We start from the raw sequence: 13,134 nt of genomic DNA, 5'->3' as shown, positions 1-13,134 counted from the left end.
GAGTAGGGCTGCTAGGTCATATGGTAATTTTGTAACTTTTTGAGGAATCTCCAAAGTTTTTCCAAAACAGCTACACCATTTTACATTTCTATCTGGAATCTTTGAGGGTTCTAATTTCTCCATCACCTCACCTACACTTGTTACCCACCCCCTTTTTTTTAATTAAAGCCATTCTAGTAGGGTTCGAGGTGGTACCTCACTGTGGCTTTGATTCACATTTCCCTAACAACTAATGATGTTAAGCACCTTCTCCCAGGTTTATTTTCCGTTTGTCTATCACTGTTGCTGACACAGTTACCCATGTTTTAACCAGCTGTCTTTGTTGTTGAGTTGTAGGTCACAGCACTTTTATTCACAATAACCCAGAAGAGGAAACAATCCAAACGTCCACCAACTATTCAGCAATAAAAAGACATGAAGTGCTGGCATGCACAGCAACATGTAAGAACCTCAAAAACACTGTGCGGCGTGAAAGGGGCTGGACACAAAGATTATGCAGATGGTCCCCCATGCACAATGGTCTCATTTATGATTTTTCGACTTTACAATGGTGTGAGAGCCATTCGAATCCAGTAGAAACGGTACCACGAGTATCCACACAACCATTCTGTTTTTCACTGTCAGTGCAGCATTCAATAAATTATATAAGATATTCAACACTTTATTATAAAAAGGGCTTTGTGTTAAATGACCCAGCCCAACTGTAGGCTAATGTAAGTGTTCAGTGCACGTTGAAGGCGGGCTAGCCTAAGCTATGCTGTTGGACAGGTCAGGTGTATCAAACACATTTTGACTTAGGAGGATATCTTCAACTTAATGATGGGTTTATTATTAGGATGTAATCCCATCACAAGTCTAGGAGCAACTGTCAAATATATCCTCCTACTTTGAAAGTATTGGAGAAATAAATCCAAGCTGTAATAATCTAATCTATGCAGGTCAGGGACTGCCAGGAAGAGGGGGTTGAAAAGGGGCAACAGGGAAATGTGGGGGGGTTCTCAGGGCCTTTTGGTCTCTGTGGCAACTGCTCACCTCTGCTGTAACAGCATAAAGGCAGCCACAGATGATTCCAAAATAAATGGGCCCAGCTTTGACCTGCACGGCCAAAGCTTACCAAATCCTGGTCTATATCCTGATTACGGTGGCCGTTGTATGCTACACACGTTTCAAAACTCAGTTAACTGTGCACTTCAAGTGAATATACTTTGTCATAATTCATGCCAATAAAACTGAGTAAGACAATATCGCTTCTAGTGGGACTCCGTGTGGAAAGAATCCTCACAACTGCTCCCCGGAAGACCTCGGTCTCAGGGTGATGGCAACTTCACCCTTCCAATGCCCAATCCAAGACCCTTGGGTCATCCTGGACCCCTCTCTTGCTGCAACAGCCCTCATGGGACCCATCACAGTCCTGTTGGCAGAAAGCCTGGAATCGGCCTGCCTCCCACCTTGAGCAGGCTGCCAAGCTCCTGCAAGGCCCACCCGCACCGCCCTCCTGCCATTGCTCATGTGTGCCTAAGTGTCCCCTTACCATTCCTCATCTCCCCCACATCTAGGGCTCATGAGGGCACGGGGGCCATCTGATTTTAAATAACAACCACCCCTCAACAAACCGCTGGCCCCTTGAGCACCTAGACCTGGAACTATCTATCTCCCCTCTCATTAGCTCCCATCTCCCTCCACTTGACCATATCCCCAGCAGCCCCCAGCCATCACTGGCATTCAATACATGTTTTCTGGGGAAGCAGTGAAACTTCCTGAAGCGAACAGGTTCAAGAGGTGGGAGGGTCCTGAAAGGTAAGCAGTTCCTTCACATCTGGAACCTAAGACACAGTAGCATCACCTGCCAGGGCCCAGAGGTGCCGGCACTGTGACTCCTCCAGATGCCTCAGCTCTTTGTGGGCCCTCAGAAGGAGGGGACTGTACAGACAAGTGTGATCCAGATGTGGGGAGAGAATGTGCATCCTCCCACGGGGTAGTTCTGTGCAGGCGAGAAGGCAGGCGGCTCCCAGGATGAACATGTGCCAGGACCCTCAGCCCCTGAGGATGGGCCAGGGCTCACAGCCCCGCCACAGCCCAGCTGCAGCACCCAGCTGTGCCCTCACAGCACATGGGACATGTCAGTCAGAAACAACAGCAAAGTAATGCTCGCAAACTCCCAGTGAGAACCAAGTGGAGCAACTGCAGGCCTAACGAGAAACGTTCTATCCTTCCAAACAAAATCAAAACACACAAATCAGAGAGCCCAACAAACACCCAAACTCTACATCAAGGCAGATCACATGCTGGCTGCTCAAGCAACTCTAGTTTCTTGCAACAGACCTGGAAAATACAAAAACTATCAGAATTCTAAGCAACTTGTACTTTTCACTTTGTAGACTTCTCTGCAGCACGCGCTACTTTTACGTTTTTGCTATAGCTTTAGGTTACTTAACATATCCTCCACTAAATGTAAAGAGAAAACAACGGCACCGCAGAAAATGCCTGAACAAGCCCCAGGTCCAGGTTAGCCAACTGGCAACGGGGACTCACCCGGCACAGGCTCCCGACTAGACTCAGCCTTCGTTTCGGTACTGAGGGTAAGGCTGACCCTTCTGTTGCTGGACTGTACTATTGTTTAATTGTCAGGGTCTTCGTCTTGTCTCCCCTAATGCTGAAAGTAGTGCATTGATTTCTATCCTTCATAGCCCACAAAGCACAGACTCAGAGGGTCAATAACTACTGATTCACTGACTGCCTCATGGAAGCCAATTCATCTGTTATTAAGATGTGTACAAACATCAGTTTCCACAAATCAAATTCTATTTAAAATGCCAGAGGAAAGTATATGACCTAATGGAGGCCACTTTTTAAAAATTCATTTTGTAATTACAAAAATAATTATTTTGTAACAGAAACAAATCATACGTAAGTACAATGAGAGGAAAGTATAGGTTCCCTCTTCCTCTTCCCTCTCCTCCCCCAACACACACTCCCACTGCACACTTACACACACACTCACGTGTACACAAGCCCCACCCTTTGCTAACTATGGAGTGCTGCTTTCAGTCGGGGCTATGTCCCTAGAGCCTGGGGCAGCATCTGGCACCCAGGTCCACACAGGAGGCTCCATGATGATCTGCTGAATACCAGGTGTGTGTCCTTCCAGACGGGCTTCCGTGCTAAGCGCCCGCATTGCTGCATGGAAAGTGCACATTCTTTATAGTCTACACTAAGGAACGATGTTTCTACCTAATGCATTGGCACATTTTTTAAAGTAAACTTTTCAATGGTGTCATCATGAAGTAAAAGATCCAATGGCATGTTTTAAGAGGGGAATTGGAGATCTCTGATCATTATTAACTTTTTATGATGAAGAATTTTGAAAGTGCATGGAAGTAACCAGAACAGAACACAGAATCTAGGTACTCTCATCCAGACCCCCAACTGTCCACTCAGACAATCCCATCCCTCCTCATCCCCTCTGCTTCCCCACCCCACACTAATCTGAGGCAGATCCCAAACATCATTTCATCTACCAACACTCAGTATCTATGGCTAAAGGGTAACGATTATTCTAACATAACCACAACGCTGTAATTAAGGAATTTCTTAAAATTGTCATTCACCACAAAAGTCCATGAGACACATCAATAGCCTCACTTTCAAAGGAGTGATTCTTGGATCAAGTGCTGAGCCAAGTGAGAGCTCTGGGTCAGGCTTTGATCAAAGCCAGAAATCTCGGGGTGCCACTTAGACGCAATCCAGGATACGGATGCAGTCATTGCTTTCATGGGCAGCAGCTGAAACTTCTGGACCAAATAACAAGACACTGCCTGCACCCCACCCCCTCCACCCCCCCGCCCTGCTGAGGCTTGCACAGGTGTTGTGGGAAGGTGGTTTTGGGGTTCTGCACCCTCGGACTGTTGTTCATTCCCCAGGGATAACCACAGCAAGGCAGTAGAAAGCTGGGGCCCCTGCCGTGACACCCCCAGGCAAATGCAAATTCACTCAGGGAGAGTCACAAAAGCTGGAAAGTGAGCCACAAGCAGCAAAGCAATTTGCTTATCCCAAGGATCACCTTAATTAGTGTGCCGAAAACACCACCCAGCTTTCAGGGAAGGCCCTGGCGCACCTTCTCCACCTGACTGAATCAGCAGATAGCTCCTCCTAATAAATCTCTGCTTTCCCTTGTCATCTCTCGACAGCAAAGTCCCCAGTAAACCTCTCCCTGTTGTGTGCAGGGGAGCCTGCTCTACAAGCGCAGCTCTTGGGTGACACCCTTAGACATCCAGGACAGCCCTAGACCTTGGATGGCAATGGTCATGGTGATGGGGATGCCATAGGCAGGGCTGGATGCTGCATCTGCCAAGCCCAGGGCGGACCCTGGCCCAGGGAAGAGAGGACCCACCCCAGGTGCCTCTGTCTCTTCCCTTCTCAGCTGTGAGTCTTCTTCCTGGAATTGTCCAAGTTCAGGGAAGAAATCATTGCCTTGGTTGGGAACAACAGACAGCAGCCTTTCTCTCAGCAACTAAGCTCGATGGTCGGCCAATGGCATGTTTATTTCTATATTTTCACACAGCAAGTTTTACCTCCATGGGTCCTCCCCCGAGCTCTGGCTCTAAGGGGTCAGGAGGAGAATCTGCAACCACTCTCCTAGACCCACCCACTGCTCCCTCCCCACCAGAAATGGAACCAAGAGAGGCAGAGGCTTGCACAGGCTCAATCCAGAAGCACAGAAGATACAGAAAACCATTGATCTTTGCAATGCATTATTGATTTTGCTGCTGTGCTGGCAGCATCGCCCGGTCCCTCCCCGCTCAAAGCCAGCTATTAGCATGCGCTCCCAAGCTTTGGCCTAGACACACTGCTTGGTGTGGGGAAGGCAGCTCTAGAGAGCAACTGCCTCCAGCGGTCCACACGGGGAGGACTGTCCACAAGTGGATGATGTCACCAAGGACACCTCCCTGGCCCCAGATCCACTGGACAGCTAGTGCAACATGGTCACTGGTCTTGCATTCCACACTTCAGACCAGGACAGGCCATTGCCCAGGACCCCGGGTGCTCAGGGAAGGGTCTGTGCAAGGCTGCATTTTCAGCAGACTCTGGGTGTGCCTGTCAGGAGGTGGGTCCCCTCCCTTTCACTGTGCTGCAAGAGCTTGGGCCGGCATGGCAGCTAGGGTTCTGCCTCCCCATGATGGCCTTTGCCTATCTGCACTCTGAAATACAGCCACTGAGTTCCTCTGTCTACCAACTCCTAAGAGCCCACCCTCCTGGGACTGCAGGGCTGCTCCTGGCACTGGTGATGTGTTTTCACTGCTTTGTTTGACTTACTGAGTGTACCAGGTACAATTTTCTCAGTCTGAAGGTCTGGCCTTCTGGGAGGGCAGTCTGCTCACAGAAACAGGCCAGTGCGTCCCTCACCCTCCCACCCCAGCTTTCCTAGTGGGTATGCAGAGCCTGCAAGCTTTCTTCTTCCGGCTGACGACTACCAAGACATGATATATACAGACACCAACTGCCAAAACGACAATCAGGGCATTATCATCTCTACCAGAATCCTGCCCCTGCACTGGCCAGAGCTGCCTGTTTCTGGGGGCACAGTAAACATTCCCAAATAACCTCTCTTGGGCAGCCAGCAGGCAGGCCCCAGGCCTAGGACACATAGGAGGTGACAGGCCGCCGGTGTCACTTCACCCCCAGGAAAGAAAACTTCCATTCAGTGGCGCCTGGCGAATTTGTAAAGGCTCAGAACAGCAGGGTGAGATGCTTGGCCCCAGGCCCCACGTCCAGCTTGGCCTCTGAGGACCTGGCCACCCACGAGCCTGGGATGTGCTCAACAGAGTGAGGTTTTCAAAACAAAAGCAAAGCAACTTCACATGGCAAACGTTCCAGAAAGCAGGACCCAGCCCTCAACACCAGGCCTCATTTGAGGCAAGCTGCCCACATACAGAGTCCCATTCACCCACCCACCCCCACCTGCCCCCCAAAATACTAAGCCAGATAAATAAAGAGGACAACCACGAGCTCAACCCTCCTTTACATGTTTTTACTGGCATACCCCCAGTGGAGCCAGCCCCTTGCAGCTCACCAGGCGGCTGCAACAGGTGCAGCCCAGGCTAAGGCTTGTGGTTCTCCTGGGCTGTTCTAGAATAATGCAGCCAAAACCCTAAAGGAAACCGAGGCCTGCAGAGCACTCCTTCCCAGGCGGCGACCAGACCACGCAGCCCGACCTGCCCCACCTGTCTGAGTGCGCGGCGCCGAGTCCGGTACACCGAGGCCGCGGCCTCCGCGACCAAAATAGAAGCCTGCAGGGGCCCGGCCGGAGTCCGGGCTGGCCAGAGCGGGGCCTGACCTGGCGGGGCCGGACTGGGCACGCCGGGCACGGCGGGCCCTGGCCGAGCGCGCCGCCCCCTCCCTGGCCAGGGTCTGCAGCGCGCCCCCGCTCCCCCGCGCCCAGAGGAGCCACCTGCGCGCAGCAAACTGGGGAGGCGCCCAGGAACGGGAGAAGGCCGGGGAGGGATCGCAGAGGGGTCCAGGGGGTTGAAGGGGTCCAGGGAGGGCTCAGGGTAGGTGTCTCCGGGAGACGACCCGGGAGGGGTCCGGGGGGATCCAGGAAGGAGTCCAAGGATCCGGGGAGTCCCGGAAAGGGGCTCCTGCAGGGGTTCAGGGAGGGCTCCGAGGGTCCGGGGAGGAGGCTAGGGGCGTTGAGTGGGGGCTCCGCGGAGTGTCCAGGCCGTCCCCAGCGCACCTGCCGGGCCCCGCGCGCCCTCCCTCCAGCACAGCCCGGCCGCTTACCTGGAGCGCGCGTCCTGACCGCGGCTGCTCCCGGCCGGGCGAGCTAGGGCGCCAGGAATGGCGGCGGCGGAGGCGGCGGCGGGAGGCGGCCAGGCCGGGGAGGGGGCGGCGAGGAGGCCCGGCGGCAGCGTTGGTGGCGGAGATGCTGCGGCGCGCGAGGGCGCGGAGGCCGGCGCGGGAACCGAGGGCGCGCAGGCCCCTCCTCCGCTCCCCTCCCTTCCCCCCTCCTCCCTTTTCTCTTCCCTTCCCCTCCCCCTTCCCTTCCCTCCCCTGGCCCCGCCCCTTTCTTCCTCCTCCCTCCTCCTCCTCCGCGCCCCTGCTCACCTCCCTCCTTCCCCTCCCCCAACCTCTTTTTCCTTCCTTCTCTTTTTCCTCCTCTTTCTTCACCTTGGCTACACTCTTCCACGTCCCTCCCCCTCTCCCCACTTTCTTTCCCCACTCCTTCCTCAGCTCCCATCTCTCTTGCCTCCCCCCAGGCCCAGAGGGATGTCCCTCAGCCTTGCCTTGGTCTCTGCTGAGTCAAGCACCCGTTCCCAGGACCAGGAGGTACCCTCTCACCCTTTTCCCCACCGGCTCTTAATAGACAAGCTTGCCGCTTCTGGGGTCCTGGATGAACCCCACCCTTTCCAGGTCTCCCACAAATACCCAAGGTTTTCTTCACTCCCAGACCCTGGGCCAGCTCTGCTGAGAATCTGACCTGTAGAGGCACGTGGCACCCAGAACATTGGGCTGCTGACTTTGGGCAAGAATATTTCACACCGGGATGCTTCCATTCCCCAGGGGGAGGGGCTGGCGCTGCCTGGAGTCTTGCTTTCCCTGCACCCCGGTGCAAGCCTTTTGCTAAATGTTCATCATTTTCCACTCTAGATGGCAAATGGTCCTCCTGTGCGGCTGCTGGTGAGACACGTTTGTGACTAGCCCATCGGTTTGGGGATCTGGGGACCCTCAGAGATGGTGCTGCTCCTTCCAGACCGCCTCCCTCTGCCCCCAGGAGAGGTGACAGGCTCAAACAGTGATGGGCCAGGCTGACAGGCCTATTGAGAAACACAGTCCTGAGAAGGGGACACAGTTCCCAATGGAACCAGCCAGGATGTCCCCTGAATGTGAGGAGTTGGGGAGCCCTCTCCAGGCGAGGTGATTCGTCCCTGGACTACAGACTGCTTTTGAGGGGCAGGGGCTCTGACTCTGAGGCTGTTTTCCTGCTGAGCACTGGCTCTGAGAGCCAGAGTTTACAAAGGAAGCCAGTCCCAGGCCCAGCAATCACAGAGTTCCCTTCAGGGGCCTCCTGAGGTTCCTGTGGTTTACTGCCCGGGCTCTGAGAATAGGGCTTGGGTGCAGCAAAGGCTAAGATGACAAAGCTGGTGTCAAGCAGGGTGGGGTGGAGCACACGCCCCTCCTCCCTCTGCTGCGTGGCAGCCACTACCCTCCTTCTAAAGAGTGGGGACCTGGAATCTGATAGACTCTCTTGACTCACAGCTCTGTAGTTTCCAGGGTAACCTTGGGCCTCATCCCTCCATATCCCGAAATGTGAGGACAGCATGGTCTTCCTGGAGGGTTTGGGGAGCATGGAGAGAGAGAATGGCAGCTAAAGCCTGCAGCACTGTGTGCTCAGGTTTAGTGCAGGTGACGGTTACAGGAAAAAACTAGAGGAGATGCTTTTTCCAAGCTCTTTTCCAAATGGAGGGGTCCGCAAATCCATGTTCCACATCCCATTTGGATTGAAACATAACGGGAACAGATTAGAACAGAACTGGTTTGACAGCATTCTATGCCCAAGGAGGGATGCACACTTGGGATCTATACATGCTAGCATTGCCCAGATGGGGGGGACTCTCCTCTATTCCTCACTAGTCAGACACATCTGACTGGTGCCCTTGCCTGGTGTCTAAGGCAGGCACCAGTAGCCTGTAGGAGGGGAGTTGACGCACTGGTAGTCTTCAGCCTAGAAAATCAATGTGTGGAGCACAAGTCAGCAGAACCCCAATGTCTGCAAAACTGTCCAGGGAGGAGGGATTATTCTGTGGTGTTATGAAGGGCAGAATGAGGACGGATGGGTGGAAATTAGATGAGAAAGTGCATTTCTGCCCACCATGGACGCTTTCTGACGGACCTCCCTGCAGAGGAGCCGGCTGTCCCTACAGGAGCATGCCCTTCAGGGCCAGCGTCTAGACAGGCCTGGGGCCACCTTGGGAACACCTTGCAGGGAGGGGATCAAGAGAGGTGTGCTTCTCAACAACTGCTGAAGCCTCTCCTGGGTTTTAGACCCACATGCTCAGAAGCTGATAGAGGGCAGCCCAGGGCAAAGAAGAAACTTGGCATGGCTGTCCTGGAGCCCACACTTCTGGCGTCGTGACCTTCCAGAATCCTGTCGTCTCTAGCCTGTTTCCTAATGCGTACAGAAGGTTGTGAGAGAATTCAGTAGAAACTCCGAAAAGCTTTCTACAGTGCCCAGGCTACAAACCCAAGGGCTTCTTGGCGCAATGCTTGTATAAAATTGCCCTCAAACACGTTTATTGCATTAATGAAGGAAACGGCACTCTTGGTTGTGAACGTTAGAACTTCAGCTTGTACTGTTGGCTCACTTGCATCTAAAGGTGCTATGGGTACCATTAGAACGAGGGACTTGGATGCCATCATTAGGTCTTCCTCTTCCCTCCTCCCTCTGACCCTCTTCCCTGTTCCCTTCTCTCAACATGATTGTTCATGTCTCCCAAAGTGACCAAGATTGCCTTTTTACTGTTTGGTTTTTTTTACACTTTCTCATAGATAAGCTTGCCCCTTGGGGGCTCCGTGGAGGGTGCAGGCCACCCCCAGCGCACCTGCCTGGCCCCATGCGCCCTCCCCCCCATGAAAGCCTGGCCGCTTACTGGGCTTACTTTTATATGTATGTTTGAACACTTCAAACATACATATAAAAGTAGCAGGCCGGGCACGGTGGCTCACACCTGTAATCCCAGCACTTTGGGAGGCAAGATGGGCAGATCACCTGAGGTCAGAAGTTTGAGACCAGCCTCGCCAACATAGCAAAACATCGTGTTTTTTTTTTCACTACTGTAAATACAAAATTAGCTGGGCCTGGTGGTGCGCGCCTGTAATCCTGCTATTCAGGAGATTCAGGCAGGAGAATTGCTTTAACCTGGGAGGCGGAGGTTGCAGTGAGCGGAGGTGGCACCACTGCACTCCAGCTTGTGCGGCAGAGAGAAACTCCGTCTCAAAAAATAAAAATAAAAGTAGCTAAATGAACTCCAATCTTGCCTTACCTCTGACCCCCTTACTTCCCCCCATATTAATTTCAAGCATATCAAAGATCATGTTAACCAATCTATTTTCTAGTTTCCTCAGAAACACCCAGTGTGTGGATATGAGGCCATGCATTGGAAAGTTTCTCTGCATTTATTTCCCAGCCAGAATGTTGACACCATCTACATGCAGATCAGCATGGTAACTGGATAGATAATAGTTAAGTCCCATATGAGAAAGAAAGTCAAGTATGGCAGCACAAATAATACTCAGCTCCCAACACAGCCAGGTGGGTATAAGTAGAGGCTTCTCTGCTTCTGCTTCTCAATGTGGTGGTGGTGGGGTGGGAACAGGCACGTAGTAGGCTGAGAGTCATTTCCAGATCGCCCAGGGTGGAGCCTTAGGCAGTGCAGGAGATGTCTTCAGAAGGAGCAGGTCTGCCGCCTCTCACCTGTAGTGGTGGGTGGAGTGTCTAGGCTGAGCCTAGAGAGTCAGCACAGCAAGTGGAGAAATGGGGTCCTCTGAGGGGCTGTGGGAAGGTTGGGTCTAGGACCTGCCAGCAGCTTCCGGAAAAGTCTTGAGATGTCCTTTGAATGTGACCATACTCTGCCGAGATGTGGGTGGGCGGCACCTCCACTGTTACCATGCAGTGGCCTCTGCGACCATGCTGTGACCCCTACCCCATCTCTGTCCCTTCCCCCACCCCAGAAATTTGCTGTTAAGATTGTGGCCTTCCTGGCCAGCCTTTCCAAAATAGAGAGTCCACACCAGTCTCTGTCAGGCCCCCTGGTTGTTAGAACGTGTCCTCCAGCTGGAAGAAGGAAGCTGAAAGGGATTTTGAAGGCTCTGGGACGCCCAGGTGCCTCCAATGAGTGCTAAGCAAACAGAAACAACATCTGCCCAGGTGTGTTCAAGCCAGAGGGCAAATGAGCAATCACAGAGTGTTTATTTGGATACACGATTCCCTGCTATGATAAAAATCCAATGGTTTGATCAAGACAGAAGTTTATTTGCTTCTTTCTTTTTTTTTAAGACGAAGTCTAGCTCTGTCACCAGGCTGGAGTTCAGTGGCACAATCTCGGCTCACTGCAACCTCCACTTCCCGGGTTTAAGTGATTCTCCTGCCTCAGCCTCCAGAGTAGCTGGCATTACAGGCACATGCCGCTACACCAGCTAATTTTTGTATTTTTTTTAGTAGAGACAGGGTTTCACCATGTTGGCCAGGATGGTCTTGATCTCCTGACCTCGTGATCCACCCACCTTGGCCTCCCAAAGTGTTGGGATTACAGGTGTGAGCCACTGCGCCCGGCCCACTTCTGACATAACATTATCAGAGGTAGATGTGTGGACCAGGACTGGTGGGCAGCTTTGCTGTTACCCATTTGGATGTTACCATTCATCCAGCTGGAAAGATGAAGAGTATGATCAGTAGATTTCAGTGCAATACCAGGAAGTAGCACACATCACTTCTATCACATACCATTGATCAGAACTTAGGCCGGGGCCCACATGTAGTAGCTACAAGGGGGAGTTGGAAATATAGCTGCTAGCTGAGTGACTATGTAACCAGCTAAAAGTCTATAATTAATATATTAAGGTCTGGAAAAATGGGTATTCATGAGCAACTAGGAGACTGCCATACTCATTGTAGTGTAATTGTTGCTATTATAAATTTAAGTGGAAAATTGCTCACCTACTAGAATGTCTAAAATTGAAAATAGCAAGTGTTGGCAAGGATGTGGAGTGGCTAGAATTCTCATTCATCTTCACTGGGAGTGTAAAATAGTATGGCCACTTTGGAAAATGCGGAGCAGTACTACTAAAACTAAATACTCATATGCCCTGTAACCCAGCAATTCCCCTTCTGGAAAGAGTACACAAAATTAAGTGCATATGTTTACCAGAACACATATATAAGAATACTCATGATAACTTCATTCATTGTGACTCTGAACTAGAAACAACTCAAGTGTCCATCAGTTGTAGAAAGACATAAATGGTGGTATAGTCACCCTATGGAATACTACACAGCAATGAAAAGGGAAAGAACTCCCCGTAGCAAAATGGGTGAGTCTCTTAGACAGAATCCTGAAAGAAGTCAGACATACACAAAAGATCCCCTACTATATAATTCTCTCCATAAGAAGTTCTAGAACAGGCAAACATAATAAAGGGATCAATGTCAGAATAGCAGTTACTCCCGGGTAGGTTCTGAATGAGAGAAGGCACAGTATCTGGAGCTGGGTGGTGGTTACCTGAGTGTATTCCTACATCAAAATTCATTGAACTCTGCACTTTAATGTTTAGAATTTATCCTCAATAGAAAATTACAAAAATGCAAAGAAGTAAAGGGAAGTATCTGTCATTAAAAATGATGGCGTGTTCAACTTTCAAGAGGGGCCCTGTTCTGGCTTGGGAGAGCCACACCCAACCCCGCTCTCTACATTGTGTATCAAACATAGCAAAAGTCCTGGTGGAGCACTCCTGAGGGGCAGATGCTGCCTGCAGGCTGAGTTCTGTTGTTGACAACACCAGAGCTTGAGTTTCCCATAGAAATATGCGGGGCAGGCCATGCTGTCCTCATTTCACAGAGGAGGACATGGGGCAGGTCAGTTAAGTTTATTTTTCTGGCTTCTCCTTTCTGGGCACGATTTTGACCTCGTGTTTGGACTTTCCAACAGAGTCTCCACACACACTTTAATGCGTGTTACAACTTCCAACAGGCGGTTAAGAGGCCACCATCGATGCTGTGCGCAGACTAGGCAGCGAGGCTGAGCAGGCGCAGGGGTGGCTCCCGCCCGAGGAACTGCAGGCGGGCCCCTCAGAAGGGCAAGGGCAACTCACACCTTCTCCCCCACCCAGTTATTTGTTGTCAGGAAAGGTGCTGTGAACCTAGGCATGGAAGAACTCGATGGTTCTCATTCCCTTTGATTCTTCGGGAATTTGGAGAGTACGAAGAATTGGATTTTTCAAAGAGAACCATTAAGACCCTCATTGCTATTCCTATGAACCCATGGTCTTCTCCTTTCTCTGTCTGTGACTGTCAGGTGACAGCCATCTCCTTGTGGCACCCAGCTTTGCCTACTTGCTGTTCCCACGAGTCTCCGCATCTGCCTT

General features: G+C 51.6%; 1 protein-coding gene across 7 annotated transcripts in view; it reads right to left on the bottom strand.

Annotated features, from left to right (window-relative positions):
- The window catches only part of SEMA4D (semaphorin 4D), a 127,045-nt gene extending 120,114 nt beyond the window's left edge, over positions 1-6,931 (bottom strand). For all 7 annotated transcript variants that reach the window (XM_017528457.2, XM_017528458.2, XM_037738446.1 and 4 more), the window contains exon 1: positions 6,778-6,931. The gene's annotated coding sequence lies outside the window, so the exon portion shown is untranslated. The remainder of the gene's footprint in view (positions 1-6,777) is intronic.
- Between the last annotated feature and the right edge of the window lie 6,203 nt (positions 6,932-13,134).

Source organism: Cebus imitator, unplaced genomic scaffold, assembly GCF_001604975.1.
Source record: "Cebus imitator isolate Cc_AM_T3 unplaced genomic scaffold, Cebus_imitator-1.0 Scaffold53, whole genome shotgun sequence".
Classification (NCBI taxonomy): Eukaryota; Metazoa; Chordata; class Mammalia; order Primates; family Cebidae; genus Cebus; species Cebus imitator.
The sequence above is the reverse complement of the archived record's forward strand: the minus strand, read 5'-3'. Positions and strand labels throughout refer to the sequence as shown.